Source organism: Symphalangus syndactylus, chromosome 7 (assembly GCF_028878055.3).
Source record: "Symphalangus syndactylus isolate Jambi chromosome 7, NHGRI_mSymSyn1-v2.1_pri, whole genome shotgun sequence".
NCBI classification, from domain to species: Eukaryota; Metazoa; Chordata; class Mammalia; order Primates; family Hylobatidae; genus Symphalangus; species Symphalangus syndactylus.
Genome location: NC_072429.2, coordinates 46,857,645 through 46,883,213, shown reverse-complemented (window position 1 = coordinate 46,883,213; position 25,569 = coordinate 46,857,645). Strand labels below are relative to the sequence as shown.

General features: G+C 39.4%; 1 long non-coding RNA gene across 1 annotated transcript; it reads right to left on the bottom strand.

Moving 5' to 3' along the window:
* Positions 1 to 546: 546 nt before the first annotated feature.
* Positions 547 to 19,858, bottom strand: LOC129486307 (uncharacterized). The gene is made up of 4 exons (XR_008658917.2): positions 19,423 to 19,858; positions 19,209 to 19,285; positions 12,916 to 13,048; positions 547 to 1,475 (listed from the first exon to the last, which is right to left on the bottom strand). It is a non-coding gene; the product is annotated as an uncharacterized lncRNA (long non-coding RNA).
* Positions 19,859 to 25,569: the final 5,711 nt, after the last annotated feature.

Sequence of the window (25,569 nt, the reverse complement as noted above, 5' to 3'; positions counted from 1 at the left end):
TTTGGTAAACACCAGAGAACTCAAATGCTGGATTAAATAGTAAGATGTGTGTTTAGTTTTGTAAGAAACTGTCAAACTATCTTCCAAAGTGGCTGTGCCCTTTTGCATTCCCACCAGCAATGAAGGAGAGCTCCTGTTGCTCCACATCCTCACCAGCATTTGGTGTTGTCATGTTCTGGACTTTGGCCATTCTAATAGATATGTATCTTGAATTAATTTTTTAAAATCAACCTGCAGAAATAAAATTGCTATACCAAAGGATATGTGCATTAAATAAGGCTTTCGATACATATTACCAAGTTAGCTTCCTGAAGTGAAAGATTGTACCATTTTAGCTCCCACTAGCTTGGACAACATGAAGAAACTTCATCTCTACAAAACACACAAAAATTCTCTGAGTGTGGTTGCCCGCGCCTCGTAGTCCCAGCTACTCCAGCGGCTGAGGCAGGAGAATCGCTCGAGCTGGGGAAGCAGAGGTTGCAGTAAGCCAAGATCGCGCCGCTGCACTTCAGCCTGGACGACAGAAGGAGACACCGTCTTAAAGAAAAAAAGAAAAGAACAAGAAGAACTTACAGTAGTGCCTGGAACACACTAAGCATTCAACAAATATTAGCTATTTGAATAACTTTTGTACATTAAGCTTTTTCCATTGGGGGGATCTAAACTTTTGCAATATTAATAGTTGAATATAAAGGCAATACTGATAGTTTGGGATACATAAAATAATGTATAATGTAGAGATAAGATGGCAATATTTTGAACAATGAAATAGATTATTTTATAATCTTTGCTTTCTTTAATTAAAAAAATAGGAATTCATCTAAAAAAAGATATATCTGCTATTCTAAAATCTATCACTGGGTGGCAGCATAACCAATTAATATGACAATATTACTTTAACTCGTAATTTTCAAACTCAAATTTACAAAAATCTCAAAACAGAAAAAGGGCTCCTAGAAAAGAAGTGTGGTTATAGCAGACACATTAAATCTATGGCTGATGAATTATTTGAGGTACGTCTATCCCAATACCTTGCTAGGTGTTGGTTGGCCAGACCTCTCTAAACTGATTTATCTTTTCTGTGACCCCATTTCCACCCTCCCTTAAAAAGGTTTTCCTTCAGTCTTTTCAATCTCAATAAATGACATAAGTACTATCTACCTAATTGCTTAAGCCAGAAACTGAAAGTCACTCTATTGCGGGGTGCAGGGCTTTTTATTGTTGATTCATAGTTGTATTATATTATGGTAAAAAGAAATGTGGTCTGTATAATATCAACTTTCTCAGTATTACTTGAGACTGGCTTCGTAGCCAAATTTTCAAGTTTTTCACATTTACTTATAGAACATGTACTTAGAAAACATGTACTCTCCACTACGTGAAGGATTCTGGCTGTATCCATTAAATCAAGCTTGTGAACCGTGTTTTTCAGATCTTCTAAATCCTCTTTAACATTATGTCAGCTTTTTCTGTTTCTGTAGGAAATATGGTAAAGAAAAATTTGCCACTGTAATTGTGGATTTGTTAATTTCTTGCAATTCTGTCAATGACATTTTTGCTTTACATGTACTGAAGAGGTATTGTAAATTACATATAGAGTCAGAATTGCTACATCTTTTTGGTACCAACATGGAGAAACCCCGTCTCTACTAAAAATACAAAGTTAGCCAGGGGTGGTGGCACATGCCTGTAATCCCAGCTATACGGAAGGCTGAAGCAGGAGAATCGCTTGAACCTGGGAGGTGGAGGTTGCAGTGAGCCGAGAATGCACCATTGCACTCCAGCCTGGGCAACAAGAGCAAAGCTCCGTCTCAAAAAAAAAAAAAAATTCCTTTATCGTTTACTTAAAAAAATCTTAGGCCGGCCGGGCGCGGTGGCTCATGCCTGTAATCCCAGCACTTTGGGAGGCCGAGGCGGGTGGATCACCTGAAATTAGGAGTTCGAGACCAGCCTGATCAACACGGAGAAACCCCATCTTTATTAAAAATACAAAATTAGACGGGCGTGGTGGCGCATGACTGTAATCCCAGCTACTCAGGAGGCTGAGGCAGGAGGATGGCACGAACCCGGAAGACGGAGCTTGCAGTGAGCTGAGATCACGCCACTGCACTCCAGCCTGGGAGACAGAGCGAGACTCCGTCTCAAAAAAAAAAAAGAAAAAAAATCCTTCAGTGGCTTCGCATGAGAAAGAATAATGTCCAAACATTTTACCACAACACTGAGAATGACCTGGCCCATGCCTGCTTCCCCAATCTCCTCTCGTAAACTTAAATACGTATGTTTAACTTTATAGGAAATTACCAAACTGTTCCCTGAAATGGTTGTACGATTTTGCATTCCCACCAGCAATGTATGAAAGTTCCAGTTATTCTGCAACCTCACTAGCACCTGACATTGTCTTTTTATTTAATTTAAACTATTTGAGCAGGCATGAGGTGGTGTCTCACTGTCGTTTTAATTTGTAAATGACTAATGAAGTTGAGAATCTTTTCATGTACTAATTTGCCATCTGTATATCTTTTTTATAAAGTATCTGTTCAAATATTTTGCTCTTTTCTTTACTGGGTTGTTAGCTTTCTTATTATTGAGGTTAGAGAGTCTTTTATATATTCAGGTTACAAATATTTTATTAGACATATGTTTTGCAAATGTTTCTTCCCAGTATGTGGCTTGTCTTCTCATTTTCTCTATCTTTCAAAGAGCAGAACTTTTTTGTTTTGTAAAATCCAGTTTATTAATTTTTCCTTTTCTACCCAGCCTTTTAATCCCATTTCTTCCCATCCTATTCTATCAGTCTTCTTTCTCTGTCTTCAGTCATATAAAATTCTCCCCAACTTTTTGCAAAAATCTTCACCTTTCCTCATTGTCACTGTTCTTTTTCCCCTTTATTTCTCTGCCAAATATTTGAAATGAATGTCTACAAAAGCCTCCAATTCTTTACCATTTATTCATTCCTTAAAGTCCTAAAATTTTTGCTTTCATTGATACCACACTGCCAAAACTAACCTCTTACATGTCCATTCTAATGGACCTCTTACATGTCCATTCGAAAAGCCTCTTACATGTCCATTCTAATAATATTTTCTAACCCTAATTATCTTCTATTTCCTTTTGGCATTGAAATAGCTGATGAATCCTTTCTTCTAATTTTTTTTTTTTTTTTTAGACAGAGTCATGCCCAGGCTGGAGTGCAGTGGCGCCATCTCAGCTCACTGCAACCTCCACTGCTCGGGTTCAAGTGATTCTCGTGCCTCAGCCTCCCGAGTAACTGGGACTACAGGTACATACCACCACACCTGGCTAATTTTTGTATTTTTACTACAGACAGGGTTTTGCCATGTTGGACAAGCTGGTCTCGAACTCCTGGCCTCAAGTGATCTGCCCGCTTTGGCCTCCCAAAGTGCTGAGATTACAGGCATGAGCCACTGCGCCCAGCCCTAAAAATTATTTTTTAACCTCTCATTTTTGACATTCCTCAAAAGCTGATCTAATCCCTATGATATTTCCTTGGGAATTAATTCAAATATTATTTAATATCATGTAAATAAGGGGTTTGGGTCTTTGGTTTATTTTACAGATCAGGGTCTCATTGTGTTGTCCAGGTTGGTCTTGAACTCCTGAGCTAGCTCGTGACCCTCCTACCTCAAACTCCCTGGTAACTGGGTCTACAGGTGTGCACCACCAAGCCAGGCTTAAGGGTTTTTTTGGTGAATAAATTTAAGGTTTTGTGTTGTTCTGAAGTCAGACTGAAGTAGCAAATATGAAATAGGTGTTAAATTGCTTACAGGAAATTAGTTCCCTTAAATGAGTTGAATATCATCATTTATTTTTTAAATGACATCATTGTCTTTTTTAAAACCTGAATCCCCAATGAGAGAAATTTCAGCAGAACATATAACTGATTTTTATTATAAACTCTAAGTTACTGGAGTCCAAATGAATAAAATTTACTCTCATTTTTTTCATTAATTATAACATATGTATTATATATTAGGAAGAAATACAATCCAGGAACAATTTCCTAGGAGAGGCAGTATAGTTATTAGGATCACAAAAGGTTTTTTCTAATATTTATTAGGTAGAGAAACTGAAATATAGTAAAATAGATTTTTCCCCTACCTAAAGTAAAATTATAAAAAAGACATTTCAGTTTTGATTTTGCCTCATTGAAACCATAATTAGCAAGTGGTTTCATCCTTCTCAGGTACTCCCCCATCTACCACCCTTTCCTTCTCATTCACCTTCTCTTTCTTTTTTTCCCCTTTTTATTTCCTCTAATTAGTAAAATGACCAGAAATATGACTAAATTAAGTTATTGCGCTTCTCCCAATTCTAGGTCAAAGTAATTACTTCTCGTTATTCCAACTGGTTCTTCTGCTGGCTTCCCTTTATCTGCTGAAAAGTCTGTTTTCAGATGGACAGCTCCTGCTTTCTTCTTCTTGGGCAGAGCAAAAGAGAGCAATGGCTGAGAGTTCCTGATTCATTAGTGCCACAAGGTCAGGCTAGGAAAATCTGTGCTCTGGAATCCTCCATGTCTCCATTATGGGGATATCAGTGCATTCTGAACACATTGAGAGGCAGCAGAATATAGGAGAAAGAGCTTTGGAGTTAAAAAGACCTGAGTTCAAATCAATCCTGACTACCACTTAATAGCCACATGACCAGAAATGCAATACATTCTTCGAGCATGTCTCTTCATCTGTGAAAGAGAAATCCATGATAATGTCTATTTTAACAGGAAACATGAGTAAGGAGTCTGACACTTAGTACATACTTAGTACAGTTTAGTCTCCTCCTCTACTCTCCCACAATAATTCCTTTAGTTGAGAATGGCTCTTTAAAATGTCGTCCCTGGCTGGGCGTGGTGGCTCATGCCTGTAATCCCAGCATTTTGGGAGGCCAGGAGTTCAAGACCAGCCTGGCCAACATGGCGAAACCCCAACTCTACTAAAAATACAAAAATTAGCTGAGCATGGTGGCACATGCCTGTAGTCCCAGCTACTCAGGAGGCTGAGACCCGAGAATTACATGAACCCAGGCAGTGGAGGTTTCAGTGAGACAAGATTGTGCCACTGCACTTCACCCTGGGCAATAGAACGAGACTCCATCTCAAAAGAAAAAAAAAAGTCATCTCTTCTTGGTGTACTGATGCAAAGCCAATCCCTTGGCACTTCCCACGGGATACACTGATGTGATAGTGAGATAAGGAGATATACTGTCCCTTGAATATATTTGTGTTTTTAAAAACTTTTGGGGTAGGAATCTTTGATATGGCAAGGACAGTGCTAGTCATGGTTTCTACATTGTGTTATGGAGACTCTAAAAGTTCTATGAAGCATCTCAAGAAGTTTCCAAAATTATATAGTAATGGAAAACATATTTCATTTCTGCCTGCTCTGTGACTTCCAGACTCCACTCTGACAATAGATATATTGATCATCAACACTCAATTGTACTACTTTTTGTAGAAAGAGCATACAGGGTCCTATGAAGATCATACAGCAAGTGTAAGTCTATAAACAAAATTCAAGGCACCTGGTTAATTATTTTCTTTTGTCCTGAAGTATTATAATATGTTATATGAAATAAGTGGAACTTTAATTTTAATCTGAAACTCTTTTGTCAAATTAAGAATACACATAATCTTGATTTGTTTTGCTTTGGGTTTTTTAATTTGTTTGTTTTTGAGAAGGGGTCTCCCATGTTGCCCAGGGCTCAAGCCATTGTCCCGAGGAGCTGAGACTACAGGTGCACACCACCAAACCTGGCATATACAAAACCTCAACCCAGCAATTACAGTTCTGGGAATCTCTCCTAGAATATACTCACATGTGCATACAAATATCTATCTATCTATATCTATTTATCTATCTATCTGTGTAAAAGCATACTTACTGCAGCCTGTTTGTACTAACAGAAGACAAGAAATAATTGGTTAAATATCATAGAATATCCATCCCATATAACAAAATACTGTAAACCAATTAAATAATAAATAACTATTAAATAAATAGCAATTATATGCCCAGAACCTTCTTAAGTGCTGAATAAGAATAAAAATAAGTATAAGCCATGGTTCTTGTCCTGAAGGAGTTTATACCCTGGTTAGGTAGAGTCAAAGATGCCCGGTATATATCTAGCTTTGATTCATATGTCTTCTATGTGAGTCAACTTGTTGATTGGTGTTCTTGTAAAAAGATTTCCTGGACCTGGGATCAGCAAACTACAGCCTGTGGGCCAAATCTAACTCCCCTTCTACTTTGTAAATAAATTTTTATTAGAATACAGCCACACCCATTCATTTACCTATTGTCTATAGCTACTTTCCTGATACAGAGTTGAGTACTTGCAACAGACACCATATGGCCCGCAAAGCCAAATATACTTCCTAACTGGCCCTTTATAGAAAAATTTTGGCTGGGCGAGGTGGCTCAACCCTGTAACCCCAGCATTTTAGAAGGCCGAGGCAGGTGGATCGCGTCAGCCCAGGAGTTTAAGACCAGCCTCTGCAACATAGTGAAACTCCATCTCTACTAAAAATATAAAAAATTACCCAGGTATGGTGGTGCACAACTGTAGTCCCAGCTATTTGGGAGACTGAGATGGGAGAATCACCTGAGCCTGGGAAGTCGAGGCTGCAGTGAGCCGTGATTGTGTCATTACACTCCAGCCTGGGCAACAGAGTGCGACTCTGTCTCAGAAAAAAAAGAAAATAAAAGAGAGTTTGCAACCCTAAAAAACAAACAAACAAACACTTAAGACTCATTTGGAATTAAGCACAGTAGTTTTAAAATATGTCCATATTAACTTGCTGTTTTGACAACTGTTATGTGCCAGGCACTTTTCTTGACACTACATGCTTTGGGGGAAGCTAATGGTTTGGGCTTCCTCATATGTTGGGTTTGAAGTATCTGTAGATTTCCAGATAAAGATTAATTTGCTCTTTTAGCAAACATTGATTGAGAACCTAATATGAGCCAGGCACTATCATACACATTGGAGAAGCAGAGGTGAAAAAATATGTAGCGTACTATGAGAGACATATAGTGGCTATAGGATTAATAATAGCCATAAGGTCCACTCAAACGTCTTGCAAGGTCCTATGCTATACAACCTACACTACAAAAATAATAATAATGACAATGGCAATAATAATAATGTCACTCTAATTACTCAGCCCTTACTCTAAGATAGACATTTTGTATAAATAAGCCCATTAAATACCATTAACAACTCTATAAAGTACACATTCATATCCCCAATTTACAGTTGGGGAAACTGAGGCTTATATAAGATGAGTGACTTGATAAAAATCTCACAACTAGTAACAAACAGTAATTTGCTTTGAATGTCCATAAATTATCTGATGCTCCTTCCTTTAAAAGGTGGAGCTTGGCTGGGCACCATGATTCACACCTGTAATCCCAGCACTTTGGGAGGCCCAGGCGGGAGGATTGCTTGAGCCCAGGAGTTCAAAACCAGCCTGGGTAACATGGCAAAATCCTGCCTCTACAAAAAATACAAAAAATTAGTCAGGCATGGCCGGGCGCGGTGGCTCATGCCTGTAATCCCAGCACTTTGGGAGGCCAAAGTGGGCGGATCACAAGGTCAGGAGATTGAGACCATCCTGGCTAACACGGTGAAACTCCGTCTCTACTAAAAGTACAAAAAAAATGAGCTGGGCGTGGTGGCGGGCACCTGTAGTCCCAGCTACTCAGGAGGCTGAGGCAGGAGAATGGCGTGAACCCGGGAGATGGAGGTTGCAGTGAGCCGAGACTGTGCCACTGCACTCCAGCCTGGGCAACAGAGTGAGACTCTGTCTCAAAAAAAAAAAAAAAAAAAAAATTAGTCAGGCATGGTGGTGCATGCCTGTAGTCCCAGCTACTTGGGAGGCTGAGGTAGGAGAATTACCGGAGCCCAGGAGGTGGAGACTGTAGTGAGCTGTGATCACATCACTGCACTCCAGCATGGGCAACATGGGCAACAGAGTGAGATCCTGTCTCATTAAAAAAAGAAAAAAGGTGGAGCTTAATTTTCCTTTCTTTGAGCGTGTGCAGTACTTGGCAATTTTCTTCTAACAAAGTACAATGTAAACAAGGATGACTTCTGAGACTAGATCATAAAAGGTGGTAAAGTCTTCTCGTTGTTCTCTCTCAGATCACTTGTGCTAGGGAAAAACAACTGCTATGTGGTAAGAACATTCAGGTAGCACTGTGGAGAGGTCCATGTGGCAAAGAACTGAGACCTCTTGCCCACTGCCAGCAAGGAACTAAGGCCTTCTACTAACAGCCATGTGAGTAAGCCTTCCTGGAAGTGGATCCTTCAACTCCAGTCAAGCCTTCAGATAACTGGAGTCCTGGCCAACATCTTCACTGCAACTTTATGAGAGACTGTGAGCCAGAACCACCCAGCTAAACTACTGAATTCTTGACCCATACAAATATTTATTATCTCACATTATTATTTTGGGGTAATTTTTTAATTCAGCAATAGATAGCTAATACAAAGCTGAAAAATATAGACATTCTAGAACAATGGGTCCATAAACTTTTTCTTGAAGACCCAGATAGTAAATATTTTAAGCTTGTGGGCTATATGGTCTCTGCTGGAACTACTCAACTCTGCCATTGTAGCAGGAAAGCAGCCATAGACAATAGGTAAGCAAATTGGCATGGCTGTGTTCCAATAAAACTTTATTTGCAAAAACAGGTGGCAGGCATGTGAATTGTTGTTTGCCAATCCCTGCTCTAAGAAACCAATTATAATAATATTAAGCAATTATTAGAATGGAATAAAGGAAGCTGGGGGATTTCTCAGCTTAAGGCTGCAAAGGAAGCCCTTGATTAGGAAAGGGTATGTCCAGTCGGACGCAGTAGCTCATGCCTGTAATCCCAACACTTTGTGAGGCCAAGGCGGGAGGATCACCTGAGGTCAGGAGGTTGAGACCAGTCTGGCCAACATGGTGAAACCCCATCTCTACTAAAAATACAAAAATTAGCCAGACATGGTGGCACACGCCTATGATCCCAGCTACTCGAGAAGCTGAGGCAGGAGAATTGCTTGAACTTGGAAGGTGGAGGTTGCCATGAGCTGAGATCACACCACTGCACTCCAGCCTGGGCAACAGAGCGAGACTCTGTCTCAAAAAAAAAAAAAAAAAAAAAAGTCGGGGGTATGTACACAACATAGTCACAATTCTCTTTTTATCTTTTCCTGTAAGAAGAGAAATAAAATAATTCTCCTTAAGAAATCTGATGAAATGAGGACTGAGCACCAACCAGATAAGAGAATGAGCAAACTGCTCGTATGATCTTTTTTTTTTTTTGCCAAGCTGCTAAAATCTTTCAGCACCATTGCCAAAGCTGTGTTTTAAACAAGCAAAGCAATTTGGTTAAGGGCGGAAAGAAGATTATTTCCTATTAACACCTGGAAATACAACCAGGAACTAAAAAGCAGTTGATAACTGTTAGTAGAAATTAAAAAGTGACCCAAACTTTACTTAAGTCTATTTCTTAACATTATTGTCTATGTGTATCACATCTTCTTTGTGTTCAAATCTGTAAATTTACCAAACCGTTATTATGGAAAAAACTCATAACAAACTGGAATTACATGCTGACTAGATATCTGTTAGAAAGAAGCCTGACTGTTTGGACCTTACCATCATAGCCCAGGATCACTATTTGTAGTGGCAACTTCTCAAACTGCTGATTTGCCATGCAGCAGGCAACCCCAGACCTAATATAATGACAGCTAATATTTATTGAATACTTACTAACATCAGGGACTGGCTAAGTACATCACAGTATTATTTCACTTAATCTTCCCAATAATCCTATAAGGTCGGTGTTATTATTATCCCCATTTTACAGATGAGAAAAACTGGGGCTCAGTAAGTAATTTGTCCAGGGTCACTCGACTAATAAGTGGCCAAGTTAGAATTTGAACCCAGGCGGTCTACTCCTGAAGCCCATGGTCTTAACTGGTGCCCTCTGCAAGCCTTGAGAAGACAAGGTTAAGTGTAACATTGTATGATACCTATGACCTCACATTTTCCTTCACACAAGATCAATTTAGTTAGGTGAAGATAATTCAAATCCACTAAACCATTGAAAAACACTCTTAAAACACAATAGCAACAATCATACATTACTATACAGTGGAGTAGTATCTAACAGAGGGTTGGTTCCTAAATCAACATGAAAGGAAAAAAACTAAATATAGGCTAATTTTCCCCAAAATTCCTTAAATTGCTCATAAAGTGCAGTTCTGTAGACTCAGATTTGTAAGGAAACAACAGATTCACATCTCCCGTCTAATGCTCACTCTAGGATATATCCTCATTTAGGGGGATGGATGAAGATTTATCTTCAAAATTTAAATTCTCCCTCCTCTCCTTTCCTCCCTCTTTCTCACTGAGTATATATAGTTGAATGTAAATAATTTTAAAATAGTACTTATGATGTTACTCTGCTGTAACACAAATCTAGAACAGAACATAAATGCTAAGGCATCCCAAAGTAAAGAATATTAATAAATCCTCATAAATGCTAAGGTACCCCTAAGTAAAGAATATTAATAAATCCTCATACATGCTAAGGTACCCCGAAGTAAAGAATATTAATAAATCCTCTATTATCAAATGCAGCAAAGGAATAAGTACTTCAGGGGTATTTTGACACATCTTTGTCATGGCATATCCACAAAGTCCATTCTTCTAAGCAGGCCATCTTAGCCCACCCTGTGCGTGAACCTTATCCAGGCAACAGAACCTGTGTCACAAGCAGAGCAAAGTTCTCTTTCCTCCTCATTGTCTACAATCAGTACAGCAGTTGATAGGTCTTTTTGAAATGACAGATAAAGCTGTCGGGTTCTGAACTCAAATAACTGGGACCAAGAAGTTTAGAAGACACAGCTTGGAAAAAGAGAAGTGAGGCAACAAGAGGGCAGAAAAGGACAATTAAGGAGGCTCTGCCAGGGTACTGGTTTCAGAGGAAGAAGGCAAAGAAAGGTGGAAAATGAGAAAAACCTCTCTGCAAGAACCATATGTCCTACGTATTCCCTCATTATATTAAGCCAAGTTCAAGTGCTTGTTCATAAACAGAATCAACATAAGGTTAAAAAAGAAAAAAAGGGCCGGGCGCGGTGGCTCACGCTTGTAATCCCAGCACTTTGGGAGGCCGAGGCGGGCGGATCACGAGGTCAGGAGATCGAGACTACGGTGAAACCCCGTCTCTACTAAAAATACAAAAAAATTAGCCGGGCGTGGTGGCGGGTGCCTGTAGTCCCAGCTACTCGGAGAGGCTGAGGCAGGAGAATGGCGTGAACCCAGGAGGCGGAGCTTGCAGTGAGCCGAGATTGCGCCACTGCACTCCAGCCTGGGCGACAGAGCGAGACTCCGTCTCAAAAAAAAAAAAAAAAAAAGAAAAAAAGGAGGGGTTGAAACAAGGCCAGGACTAGAGTGAGGCAAGTGAGCACTCACTTGGGGCATTAAATTGAAGAGGGCTCCAAAATACTCAGTAATCAAGATAAATAATATTTTAATGCAACAGCTTATAAAATCAAATAGGCAAACTACAGCTAGATACCTGCTTTACCAATAAAGTTTTATTGGAACCAGGATGAGGTTTAAAGAGAGGCAACTGGAGAGAGGCTCTTACAATTGCAGGATAGAATTCTGTCTTTATTTAAAATGTTGACATTTTGTTCATCATGGATTTTTTCACTAATTTTGATATTTTGTTTGTTTGCTTGTTTTTGTTTTTTGTTTTGAGACAGGGTCTTACTCTGTTGCCCAGGCTGGAGTGCAGTGGTAAGATCATAGTTCACTGCAGCCTCAAATTCCTGGGCTCAGGAGATCCTCCTACCTCAGCCTCCCAAGTAGATGGGACCTCAGGCATGCACCACCATGCCTGGCTAATTTATTTATTTTTTTTTTTGTAGGGATGGGAGTCTCACTGTGTTGCCCAGGCTGGTCTCAAATTCCTGACCTCAAGTCATCCTCCTGCCTCAGCCTCCCAAAGTGCCTGGATTACAGGTATGAGCCACCAAGCCCAGCCTAATTTTGATTATTTTAAAATTAAGGCAATAAAACATTGTTTATCTCAACTACTGATACTAGAAATTTAAAAGTTACTGATAGTAGAAATTAGGGGGAGTTTTTCGCTCCCCTTAAATTTTGGGCTTCGCTCATGTCACCCTAGTCCTGGCCTGAATTGTAAAAGAGAGAGCAGGGAGGTAGGAAGACAATCGGCAATTTAAAGATTTATGCAGAGACTTGGGGTCAGAGACTTGGGGTCAAGACCTAAAGCAGAAAAGTTGGAGATTCCATTTTATCCTGCTGTATTGCATTCTGTGCCCTGGGCGCCCTCATGCCAGTGAAGGCCGTGCTTTCATTGAGCTCCTTCACTTGCCTTGGCAGCTGCACTCACTTTTATATGCAGGTTCTGGAATGCTGGGAGCTGTATGGCAGCCAACATCTCTCCTCTCCCTTCTCAAACATGACGTTCTCTGCAATTCAGTTACAGACACCTCTTTCCTTAGCCTTCTCACCCAGGGAGCCTGATCAAGGAATCTAAGAACTAAGCCTCATTTGCCTTCTCTGGATATGCAAGTGAATTTGCATATATCTTGTGTCCATTTGCATTCCCCTCACATGGGGCATTTAGAATAAAAACAACATTCATGAATCAAAATGAAGCTAGTTCCATTCTTTCTCTGTCAAAGTATAGAGTAAGTAAAAGGATACTGCAGTGTGAGAAAAGAACCGAAATTATATTTGCTAGGGTTATGTGTAGTTTTAAAAGCAATCCAATTTGGTGGCATTTACCACCATAAAATTGGCATTTAATATTTATAGGTTTAGCCTTGGAGAACATAATCACTCATGACTGAAACAGCCACCCCTTTCCTTACCATTCTTGTAGAAATTTGAGCCAAGAGCCCTTAAAAGCTGAAGCTGTCCTCTTTTCCTCCTCCAGGTTGCCACTTAAAGTGTGGAAAGCCCAAGGGTTCCTGATGACTGATTCCTCCATTTGAGACAAAGTGGCTGAGGAACAGATTAAAAAGTATGAAAAGAAAAAGGAGTATTGCTCCTCACGCCCCCTAAGCCCCTTTGGGAGCTGAAAGAATTAAGGAAAAGAAAAGAGTAGGCTGGTAAGAACGCTGCACAGAATTTCCTCTAAAGAAACCAGCCAGTGGACAGTGGACTACTAGTCTCAAAAGGAGATGGAGCTCAATATGACAAAAACTGATATTGTAAATAACAAGGGTAACTTCATTATAGAGTTGTTTTTTAAAAATAGAACTGATAGGTAAGACTATGTCAGTATGTTTCCAGCCCTGTTCAAGCAAAATGGTACTTGACCAGAGGGTATGAACATTGCAATCTGTGTGACAGGGAGATAGTACAGTGAAGGATGACTCAGCCGGGCATGGTGGCTCACGCCTGTAATCCCAGAACTTTGGGAGGCCGAGGTGGGCAGATCACCTGAGGTCAGGAGTTCGAGACCAGCCTGGCCAACATAGTGAAACCCTGTCTCTACTAAAACTACAAAAATTAGCCAGGCGTGGTGGTGGGCACCTGTAATCTCAGCTACTCGAGAGGCTTAGGCAGGAGAATCACTTGAGCCCGGGAGGCGGGGGTTGCAGTGAGCCTAGATCACGCCACTGCACTCCAGCCTGGGCGACAGAGCCTCCGTCTCAAAAGAAAAAGAAAAAAGAAGGATGACTCAATTCTTCACACCTTGAAAAAAGTCCTTTCAGTGCATTTAACCTCCTTATTTAAAAATACCTGGTTATTAGATAACTTTCTGGTTACTGGTTAATTGGTAACCAAGAAAGCAGTGCACTGGACAGTGGATTTCCATTTTCAGATAAGCTTATACCCGCTACTGTAATTTAATGAAGTGGCATCCTGGTTTTTGACGAAGAGTTTTATAAATTTGATTAGTATAAACTGATGCCCAATTCAACTCTTGATTGAATTGACAAAAATCAAGCCCCCGAGCCTGTTACTGAGCCTCATCATCTCTTCCTTTAAAATGTTATATGCATCTAGAGAAATATTATGACAAGCATGCAGAGATAGATGAACAGAGAGGTTGCTTAATCGTTGTTCTAACAGTCAAAAAGAAAGAAGTCTTGGAAGTTATTTAAATGTCCATTAGCAGGAGATGAACTAAATATATTATGGGAAACTTATACCATGTAAAACTCTAACACTATTAAAAATAATAATATAGATTTGTATTTGATAATACAGAAAAAATTTTGAAGATATATTACTAAATACATAATGTACATCAGAACAAATAGTATGATTCAACTTAGGTAAAACTAAATATATATTCATGTGTATATGACATTTGTTTGTAATCAAAGTTTTGTGGAACAATAGCAGTATCAGTACTAGTAGTTGCCTGTTTAGAGTGGGATTGAAAAAGTATTAGGGGAACAGGGGACTTGTACTTTATAAAGTACTTCTGTAACACTTTAAATATTTACAATGGCCATGTGGTTCCTTTTATAATGAGTATTAACTTGTAGTAACTAACATATAATAATTGAAGTAATTAATATACTACATATTTATATGAATTTACTAGTTGATATGTATACATATATTATACACACACACACACACACACACGAAGTGAGTGCAAGAGTAAGCACTAATTGGGCCAGGTGTGATGGCTCATGCCTGTAATCCCAGCACTTTGGGAGGCTGAGATGGGAGAATTGCTTGAGGCCAGGAGTTCAAGACCAGTCTGGGCAACATAGCGAGACCCCATCTCTGTTTAAAAAAAAAAAAGAGAGCACTAATGTATGTGAAAGAAAATATGCAGAAGACAGACTGTGAGAAGAAGAGAGGGAATAAGTCCCAGTGACACTATCCAGCCCCTGGCTCAAGGCATAACTAAGACAAATTACTCCTAGATTTTTCCATCATGTTAGTCAATAAGTTTCCATTAGTACTTAAGCTATTGTAAGTTAGATTTTCTGCCACATGCAACAAAAGAATCCTAAATGATTTGGGTCAGTTATTAAGGATTCCACGTGGCAAGGTTAGAAATTAGCGCTTTATCCTATGAGATGCCACTTGTTTAAAAGTTAACAATAAAGCAAAGTTTTAAAGTAGATATAAGGTATAATAAAAGTTATATGGTGAATATCATACTTTTTATTTTCAAGGGAGCAAATTACCACCAACAGTAATTTGTTTTGACAGGATAGCATAACAAGAGTAGAAATAAGATTAAGTCCCAAACTTGGCTGGGCTCTGGAACTAGAATACTTGCCCTCCATGTCATTCTATTGTAGCTAGATCTTAGTGCTTCTCAAATGTTCAATCCTATCTTTTACTTAGCCCAACTTTGATAGAGAAATTATTAGGCTTTGAGCAATTGAACTTCTATTTTTTTTTTTTTTTTGAGATGGAGTTTCACTCTTGTCACCCAGGCTGGAGTGCAATGGCGCGATCTCAGTTCACTGCAACCTCTGCCTCCCAGGTACAAGTGATTCTCCTGCCTCAGCCTCCCAAGTAGCTGGGATTACAGGTGCCCGCTACCACGCCTGGCTAATTTTGTATTTTTAGCAGAGATGGGGTTTCACCATGTTGGCCAGGCTAGTATCAGACTCCTGACCTCAGGTGTTCTGCCCGCCTTGGCCTCCCAAAGTGCTGTGATTACAGGCGTGAGCCACCGCGCCCAGCCTTGGAGCAATTGAACTTCTTAGAGTATGGTTTATCTTCATAATATCTTCAAGATAATATGGGTTTTCAATGAATATGGTAGTGATAATGTTGCCTATTTTAACAGCCAATTAAATGTAACAGAAAATATAATGCCATATGAATGGTGCATCTAAAGCCACTGGATGTGAAATTCATATTTTCAATGTATAGTAATAATCATGTGATAGCAATATTGATTTGTGAAAAAGGTTTAAAAGGAAAAATTAAGAAAGTTGGGTATTACTCATGATTCTTTAATAGTTTTGTATGATTGAGGATGGGCGTGGTGACTCACGCCTGTAATCCTAGCACTTTGAGAGGCTAAGGAGGAGGATCACCTGAGGTCAAGAGTTCGAGATCAGCCTGGCCAATATGGTGAAACCACATCTCTACTAAAAATACAAAATTAGCCAGGCGTAGTGGTGCATGCTTGTAGTCCCAGCTACTCAGGAGGCTGAGGCAGGAGAATCGCTTGAACCTGGGAGGCAGAGGTTGCAGTGAGCCAAGATCATGCCATTACACTCCAGCCTGGGTGACAAGAGTGAAACTCAGTCTCAAAAAAAAAAAAAAAAAAAAAAGTTTTGTGTGATTGAGTAAATCACTTTCCTTTTCTAACTCAATTTCCCTACTTAAAAAATCAGAAAATAGGCCAGGTGCAGTGGCTCACACCTGTAATCCCAGCACTTTGGGGGGCCGAGGTGGATGGATCACAAGGTCAGGAGATCGAGACCATCCTGGACAACATGGTGAAACCCTGTCTCTATTAAAAATACAAAAATTAGCCGGATGTGGTGGCACGTGCCTGTAGTCCCAGCTACTCAGGAGGCTGAGGCAGGGGAATCGCTTGAACCCAGGAGATGGAGGTTGCAGTAAGCCGAGATCGCACCACTGCACTCCAGCCTGGGTGACAGAGCAAGACTCGGTCTCAAAATAAAAAAAAAAAATTTAAAAAAAGGAAAATAATAATACTGCACTCATACTCCTGATACAAGGAGATTTAAACATGGCTTTGACCGTCTTCATCTATATTTATCAGGCACTTGAAGAACATCAGGGAAAGCTATTCTAGGAATAGAATAATAACAATGAAAGGTAAAATTTATTGACTACCTACTATATTCTGGGTACTATTCTAAATGTTTTACATGTATTAAATCATGTATGCCCTACAACAACCCTATGAAATAAATCTAATTATCATCCCCATGTTACTGAGGCTCAGAAAATTTGTGATTCTTGCCCAAAAGCCAGAGCTAGACATGATTTGAACCTACGCATCTATAATGTCTCTGCACTTAGCTAATCGTATGGTAAATAATCTAGAGTAAAATAATAAGCATGAAGAAAAAACTCTGAGGAGTCAAAAGAGATGTCAAAAGTTTTTAAATGTTTTTTGTTTTGCCATAAGGGATTCTCCTGGGCTAAAGAACTATCGACTTTTTATTTTAGGCACAATTTTAACAAGTGTGTCAATGTTTTTCAAATCCATGGGAGATGAAAAGGACAAATAAAAATGCTGATTTCAAAGAGAAAAGTTAAGAAGGAAGGGACAGCAAAATGAAAACACTGACAAAAATAACAAGACGCACAGTAAGTATGGGCCTCTTTAAGATAATGCAAACATACTTACCTACTACAATAGCCAATGAGGATATCACTGTGGTACAGCATAAATAACTGCCACTCCCAATAACTACACTGAAGCCATTGATTAGAAGTTAAATGATTATTTTAAAAGTCAACACTGTTTAAGAGAGGGTCAAGGTCCAGACAGAAGTCCCTCTCCCAGAGAAAGATTCCAATTAAAAGAAACCTGAGGATCCTGGAAACATCCTAGATAGGATTCTAACCAAGCAAATGGGAAGTTCAGAACTCTCAAGGGAGATAAACATCTTCTCAGATAATTTTTTACTATCTTTGATGGACAAGATCAATTAAGAGGACATGAGTTAAGAGGAACCCAGCCTCACACATTGTAGAAAAATAAGGACTGAAATAATCCTGGTCCTTTTTTTTTTTTTTTTGAGATGGGGTCTTGCTATGTTGCCCAGGCTTGTCTCGAACTCCTGGGCTCAAGCCATCCCCACAAAATGCTAGGATTGCAGGTATAAGCCACTGTGCCCAGCCAATCCTGGTTCTTTAAGTTAGAGCAAACTCTTCTCTCTTCTGCCAGGAAGATAATATTGGCTGCCTTGAGAAGAAAAACAAAAGATGCTTCTTTGTTTTCATCCACCATAGAGGTAAGAACAAAATCTGATAAAGGTATCACAACTACATAAATGCTACTGAGAAATCTGACTTAAGAATAATGATGCAAAATAGTAACTAAAATACTAGCAAACAAAATTCAGTGACATCTTAAGAGAATTAAACACCAGACCAAGTGAGATCATATCAGGAATGCAAGGATAGTTCAACATTAGGAAACTAATTGTGATAATCATATTAATGATCAAAAGAGAAAAGTATATTACCACCTCTTTTGAGTGATTTATTGACTCATTCATCCTGACAATTATTTATTAAGCACCTACTATGTGCCAGGTGCTATACTAGATGCTTGTGATACAGCAGTGAGCCAAAATGGAAAAAATCTCTGCCCTCAAAAGCTTACATTTTTGTCAAGGGAGATATACAACAAATGATTAAGCAAATAAATAATAACATCTGGTAGTGATAAGTGCTATGAAGAAAATAAAGCAGGCTAAAAGAGAATGATGGGAAGGATGCTATTTAATATAGGTGACTAGGGAAGGCCTCTCTGTTAAGATTATACTTAAGCAAGATCTAAAGGAGGTAAGAAGGCTAGACAAGGGAATATCTGGGGGAAAATCATTCCAAGTAGAGAGAAAAGCAAATGCAAAGGCCCGGAAGTGGGAGAGTGCTTAGCATTCTCCTAAGGTCGCTGAAATGGCTGGAGTAGAGTAAGCAAATTGGAGACTAGAAGAACACAAGATCAGAGAGGTGGAGGGCAGAGGAAACAAATCATATATGACCTGTAAACCATAGTAAGGACATTGGCTTTTATTCTGATTGAGATCTATTATCACTAGAAGGTTTTGAATAGAAGCATGACATGATCTGGGCTCTGTAATAAAAAGACTGTTCTGACTGCTAGGTTGAGAACAGACTCCAGGGATAAAGGTAGAAGCAAGTGACGAGATAGGAGAATGCTGCAGCAGTACAAGTAAGAAATTATGGTGGCTGGCATCAGGATGGCAGTAGTGAACATGGTGAGAGGTGGTTACATTCTAAATATGTAATGAATTCTATTATACTACGAAGCTGCTGATGTACATGAAAATATTTAATCTGTATCAATTCAGTTTCTCCAGAGAAGGATCTTCTTATCTCCTCCCTAGAGATAGCAACAGTCTGGCTGCTAACTTTCTGAAGCTGGGTCAGGAAAAATGCATAACATTCTGCTTTAGAGTTCAGAGTTTTATGTTTTTATACCATATCCTTGTTTTCATACCCATTCCTTAGAACCTGATATACTCAAGTCCACATCCTTTCTAGTTCAATTTCTCCAGAGAAGACAGCTTCTGTCTCCTGTATGGGGAAAGAAAGAAAAGTGTCTATTTGGGGTGGAAGTAGGAGTAAGGATCTGGGTTCCATCTGATCCTTATATAGACCTTCAAATAATCCAGCCCCTTTCAGCCCCTTCCCTCCTTGCACGTATACTTCACCTGCTGTGGCTTTCTGAGGTTCCATAAGACAAATTAGTGTGCTTCTTGCTGGTGTTCTCTTCCTCTGCAGTACCTAGGTTTGAATTTCCTCTGCCTTGCTAAGTCATTTTTCATTTCTCCATCCACTTTTAGCCTTCATATACTATGCCTTCAGGTTAAAGATGTTTCCTAATGTCATTGAATATGGAGTCTGTGTTTTTATTTCTTGTCTTCCTCATAAAAATACCTTTAAACATGTTAAAATATGCCTAATATCACTCAAATTAGAAAACAGCATGTTAAAACTTTAATGAGATACTACTTTCCACCAACAGATTAGCAAACATCATTTACAAGGTTATTGGCAAGCTTCAGTTGCTTCCTGGCTGTTGACTGGAAACCTCAGTCCTCTGCCATAAAATCCTTTCCATAGGGAAGTTGCCTGAGTGTCCCCAAGACCAGGAGGCTGACTTCCCTCAGAACAAGTGAGAGAAGAGAGAGCTCAAGACAAAGGTTGTAGTGTTTTATAAAACAGCTTTTTAAAGATATAATTCATATACCATACAATTCATTTATTTTCAGTGTACAATCCAATGGCTTTAGTACATTTAGTTTTGCATCCACCATCACAATCAATGTTAGAATATTTTCATTACTTCCAAAAGAAACCCCACACCCAGCCATCACCCCCAACTCTACCTTAACCCTAGAGCCCTAGGGAACTACCAATCTACTTTCTGTCTCTCTATATTTGTCTATTCTGGACATCACACATAAATGGAATCATACAGTATCTGGTCTTTTGTGACTGACTTATTTTACATAGTATGTTTTTAAGGGCTAATCATGTTGTAGCATGCATATTTCATTTATTTTTATTAGGTGCTCTCTTTCTTTCGCTGTCTTCTAGTGAAATTCCTTTTTATTTCCACTTATATATTCAGATTTTTTTTTTTTGAGACGGAGTTTCACTCTTGTCGCCCAGGCTGGAGTGCAGTGGCGCAATCTCGGCTCACGGCAACCTCTGCCTCCCGGGTTCAAGCGATTCTCCTGTCTCAGCCTCCCAAGTAGCTGGGATTACAGGTGCCCGCCACCACGCCTGGCTAATTTTTTGTATTTTTAGTAGAGATGGGGTTTCGCCATGTTGGGCAAGCTGGTCTCGAACTCCTGACCTCAGGTGATCTGCCCGCCTTGGCCTCCCAAAGTCCTGGGATTACAGGCGTGAGCCACCATGCCCAGCTCAGATATTTCTTTCTCTCACTTTTCTAGATCCAAGAAAGTCCTGGACCTTCTTGGCTCAGGCTCCAGGTTAATACTTCCTAGCTTCAGAAACAGTTCCCTTTGGAAATAACTGAGGTTCTAACTTGGTCTGTGATCCCTGGTTCCTTGCAGTCTTTTATAACCTGATCTTGCAAGTGACATACCACTACTACTGCCACGTTCTGTTGGTGATACAAGTGGGAGAGAACTACACGAGGGTGCATAGGAATCGTTGGGAGGCCATGATGGAAGCTGCTACTGTAATGAGGATGTGGTCATGTTGCAATCCATGTTAGAAGTAAAGGCTTAAGCTCTAGCTTTGCCCCATCTTATAGATCACCACTTACAGAATAACAAAAACAAAGCAAAACTCACAAACTCACACTGGTTGATATAAAAGAAGAGTCCCCACTTACAGGGAGCTCTGGCTGGAGTCAGTTTTGCTTCAGCAGCACCTGATATCCCTTAATGAATATACAAGTGAATATCCACCTTTATAGGAATGAGGAAATGGGGTTTAACACCTGCCTTTAAAAGAGAACATTGAAAGAAACCAATGGCTGATAGCAACTTGACTAATTACAGAGTTAGTTGTATAAATAAAGTTGAAAAATACTCACCTGGCATAAACGTATTCACCTGGTGAATGATTACTTCCAAGAATAGCTATAGTACCATACACGAGAAAGTAACTACAGCTTTCTTACAGTTTGTTCACGCATATTCACTCAGTATTTTTGCCAGTCAACAAATATTAATAGTCCAGAAGGGACTTTTGGACTCAATTAATAGTCTCCAAGTGCCCCTTTGGGATATGACACTATACTTAACAATATAATAAAAAACAGAAACATAAAACCAACACACAGTCACTTCCTTCAAAAATCTTTCATTCAAAGGCAGGAAAAAATACACAAATTACAAAATGGTATTTGTTTGTTTTTAAGGAAAATAAACACAAGTTGCCTTAAAAGTTCATCTTAAAAATAAACATATTGCCTTTTGTCTTGAATCTCTTTTCCATCTCCATGTGTTTTTATTGATGAAATTGTTTATATACAAAATGGCCTTTTCAAGTAAAAAAACATATTTTAGGGCCGGGCGCGGTGGCTCATGCTTGTAATCCCAGCACTTTGGGAGGCCGAGGTGGGCGGATCATGAGGTCAGGAGATCGAGACCACGGTGAAACCGTCTCTACTAAAAATACAAAAAAAATTAGCCGGGCGTGGTGGCGGGTGCCTGTAGTCCCAGCTACTCGGAGAGGCTGAGGCAGGAGAATGGCGTGAATCCAGGAGGCGGAGCTTGCAGTGAGCCGAGATCGCGCCACTGCACTCCAGCCTGGGCGACAGAGCAAGACTCCGTCTCAAAAAAAAAAAAAAAAAAAAAAAAAAAACAGATTTTAGGGTACAACATAGCAGCACCATCTGTTTGGGCTAATTTTTCTTGTTAATGTGTGTGGGTCAGTTCAGCAGATAACAGTGATGAGTATTTGGGGTTTTGAAATTTCATTGACAGATTAATTTGTGTTGCATCACGTAACCATGTCAAAAGAGGGTAAGTTGAATTTCTTTGGTTCAATTAAAACATAGAGGAATGCAGGCCCAGGCGCAGTGGCCCATGCCTGTAATCCTAGCACTTTGGGAGATGAGGTAGGTGGATCACTTGAGGCCAGGAATTCAAGACCAGCCTGGCCAACATGGCGAAAACCCAGCTCTACTAAAAATACAAAATTTAGCGGGGCATGGTGGCGCATGCCTGTAATCCCAGCTACCTGGGAGGCTGAAGCACGAGAATTGCTTGAACCTGGGAGGGGCAGGTTGCAGTGAGCCGTGATTGTGCCACTGCACTCCAGCCTAGCAGCCCTAGGAAACTACCAATCTACTTTGTCTCTATATATTTGCCATATATATATATATGAAAATACACAAAGATATCTTTACTAAACTTAGTTTAGTGGAAACATTCTAGATCATCAGATTAAAGGAAGCTTTATTTTAAAAAGTTTTGCAGATAGGTATATAAGTTCAAGACCAGATTAATTTGTGATGGTATTGAATAGTAAAGAATGTAATTTTACATATTTCCATTTTTGTAGGCTATTAAGAAATTTTAGAGTGTGTATAATTTGGCATTTATTTGCAAGATCAACTTAAAAGCAGCATTCAAACAACCCAGTTAGCAGCTTCCAGCCCATCTCAGTTTTTATGTCCCAGGCAGAAACTATCACACAAATAAATGGTTTTCACTCAAGGGAATTCCCAGGCACAGTAACGTCAAATCAAGCTGTAAGCTCTTAATATATAAAGGAAGAGGAAATTTACTTTAAGTAAGGATGACTCTTTCTTCCACTATATAAAAAAAAAAACAAATACCATTTTACCCCCACTAGATTAGCAAAAATTAAGAAGTATAACAATACCAAGTATTAAAGAGTACATAGAATTCTTATACACTGTGAGACAGAAAAAAACTAGTTGGCATTAATTATCTCACAAGGTTGAATATTTGCATACTCTACAATGCAGCAACTCTACTTCTAGGTGGAAACACTTGCATACGTTACCATGAGGCCTGTATAAGACTATGTATAGCAGCAGTGTTTAGAATAATAATTTTCAAAAGCCTGGAAACAATCCCCTCAAGTATGTATCAACAGAACAATAAATTGCAGTATATTCACACAATAGAATGTTACATAGTGTTGAAAATGAAAGAACTATCATAGTATAGAATAACATGGATGAATCTTAGAAATGAATTCCAGAAAACTATACATTGGATGATAGCATTTTCATAAAGCTTAATAGCATGCAAATTAAACATGCTGTTTTAGCATTTTTGTGATGAAACTAAATTTTAAAAAGAAAACTGAAAAGAAATAATAAACATAAAATTTAGGATCCTAGTTTTCCATGACGGCAGACGGGAACAGATAGAGGAGAAACACAAAGGAGATACACATAACTAGGAAATGTCCTAATTCTTGGTGTGGGTAGAGGTTCATGAGTATTCATTATGTTATTAAGTGTTATACTTAATGTATGTGTTGCGTATATCTTTTGTATGTATTAAAAAGTAAATTTTTGGCTGGGCGCGGTGGCTCACGCCTGTAATCCCAGCACTTTGGGAGGCCGAGACAGGTGGATCACCTGGGGTCAGGAGTTCAAGACCAGGCTGGCCAACATGGTGAACCCATCTCTACTAAAAATACAAAAAATTAGCTGGGCATGATGGTGTGTGCCTGTAGTCCCAGCTACTCAGGGGGCTGAGGCAGGGGAATTGCTTGAACCTGGGAGGCGGAGGTTGCAGTGAGTCGATATGGCACCATGCACTCCAGCCTGGGTGTTGCCGTGAGACTCAAAAAAAAAAAAAAAAAAAAAAGCAAAATTTTAAGAGATTTGTCAAATTCATCCTCACCTCCTCCAAGTGAAAAATAAGAAAGCTGATTTTTACTCTGCATGTAAAGAAATTAAGGGTGGCATGGCCCTATCCTCAAATAGGAATGAAATAAAGAGTATTTTTTTAATTATACTTTAAGTTCTAGGGTACATGTGCACAACGTGCAAGTTTGTTACACATGTAGAAATAAAGAGTATTTTTAAGGGACTAATCAGTCAGCTGGAGCCAAGAGAATGTAAGTGAAATTAAATCCACGTGAACTAAATGGGATTTTTTTCCTCCCTAACATGAGAATGGAATGTGCAGTAAACTGAACCTCTTACCTGCCAGTAAGGAAATAAATTGGACTCTAGCCTGTACGACAAAGCAAGACTCTGCCTCAAAAAAAAAAAAAAAAAAAGAAAAGAAAAGAAAAGAAAAAGGAAATAAATTGGGATGATGCAGAATGGAATCTCGGCATCACTAGGTGAAGTTAAGATTTACAGAGATAAAAGGAGGAGGAGGGCCGGGGCGCAGTGGCTCACACCTGTAATCCCAGCACTTTAGGAAACCAAGGCGGGTGGATCACCTGAGATCAAGAGTTCAAGACCAGCCTGGCCAACATTGTGAAATCCCATCTCTACTAAAAATACAAAAAATTAGCCGGGCGTGGCGGTGGGCACTTGTAATCCCAGCTACTCAGGAGGCTGAAGCAAGAGAATTGCTTGAACCCGGGAGGCGGAGGTTGCAGTGAGCTGAAATCGAGCCACTGCACTCCAGCCTGGGCAACAAGAGCGAAACTCCATCTCAAATAAAAAAAAATAAAATAAAACAACAATTTTAAAAAAGGAGCAGGAAAATTTCTAGAAAAACTGGAGTCCGAATAGAATACCTAGGAGAAAATGAAGGAAAACACACAAAGGCTAAATGAATTAATTCATTTATTCAACAAATCTTTTTTTTTTAGCATAGACTCTGCGCCAGCGCAAGGGAAAGGGACTGGAGTCACCAAGATAATTAAGTCACAGTCCCCACACTCAAGGAACTCACACTCTAGTAATCAGGATGCCCAAAACCGAGAAAAGGGAAGAATACTTGGAGGTTTTCAAGAACAATGCAGTTGGTGAGGAAGAGGACAGTTTTAATCTTAGGCCAGAGGATAGTAATATATGGGAACCTAGACACCACAGTCTCTTAGTGCTTTACCCTCTGTGAGCCTGCAATATAAGAAGAGGCAGGGAGGGAGAGCTTGTGCTTGGCTTGGACCTGCAAAGAATGTCAGAAAAAAGTGATGCCACAGGCAGTGGGAGTCCACATTTATTGAGTTCTTACTATGTGTCAGATGCTCTTCTAAACGCATCTTATGAATTAACTAATTTAATCCTCATAATATACCTATGTGCTAGTTACTATTATCATCCTTATTTGATAAGTGAGGAAATTGGGGCCTATAGAGGTTAAGTAATTTAATTTGCCCAAAGTTGCATAGGAATCTGAAAGCAGAGTTTTGAATCCAGGTGATTAGATTAC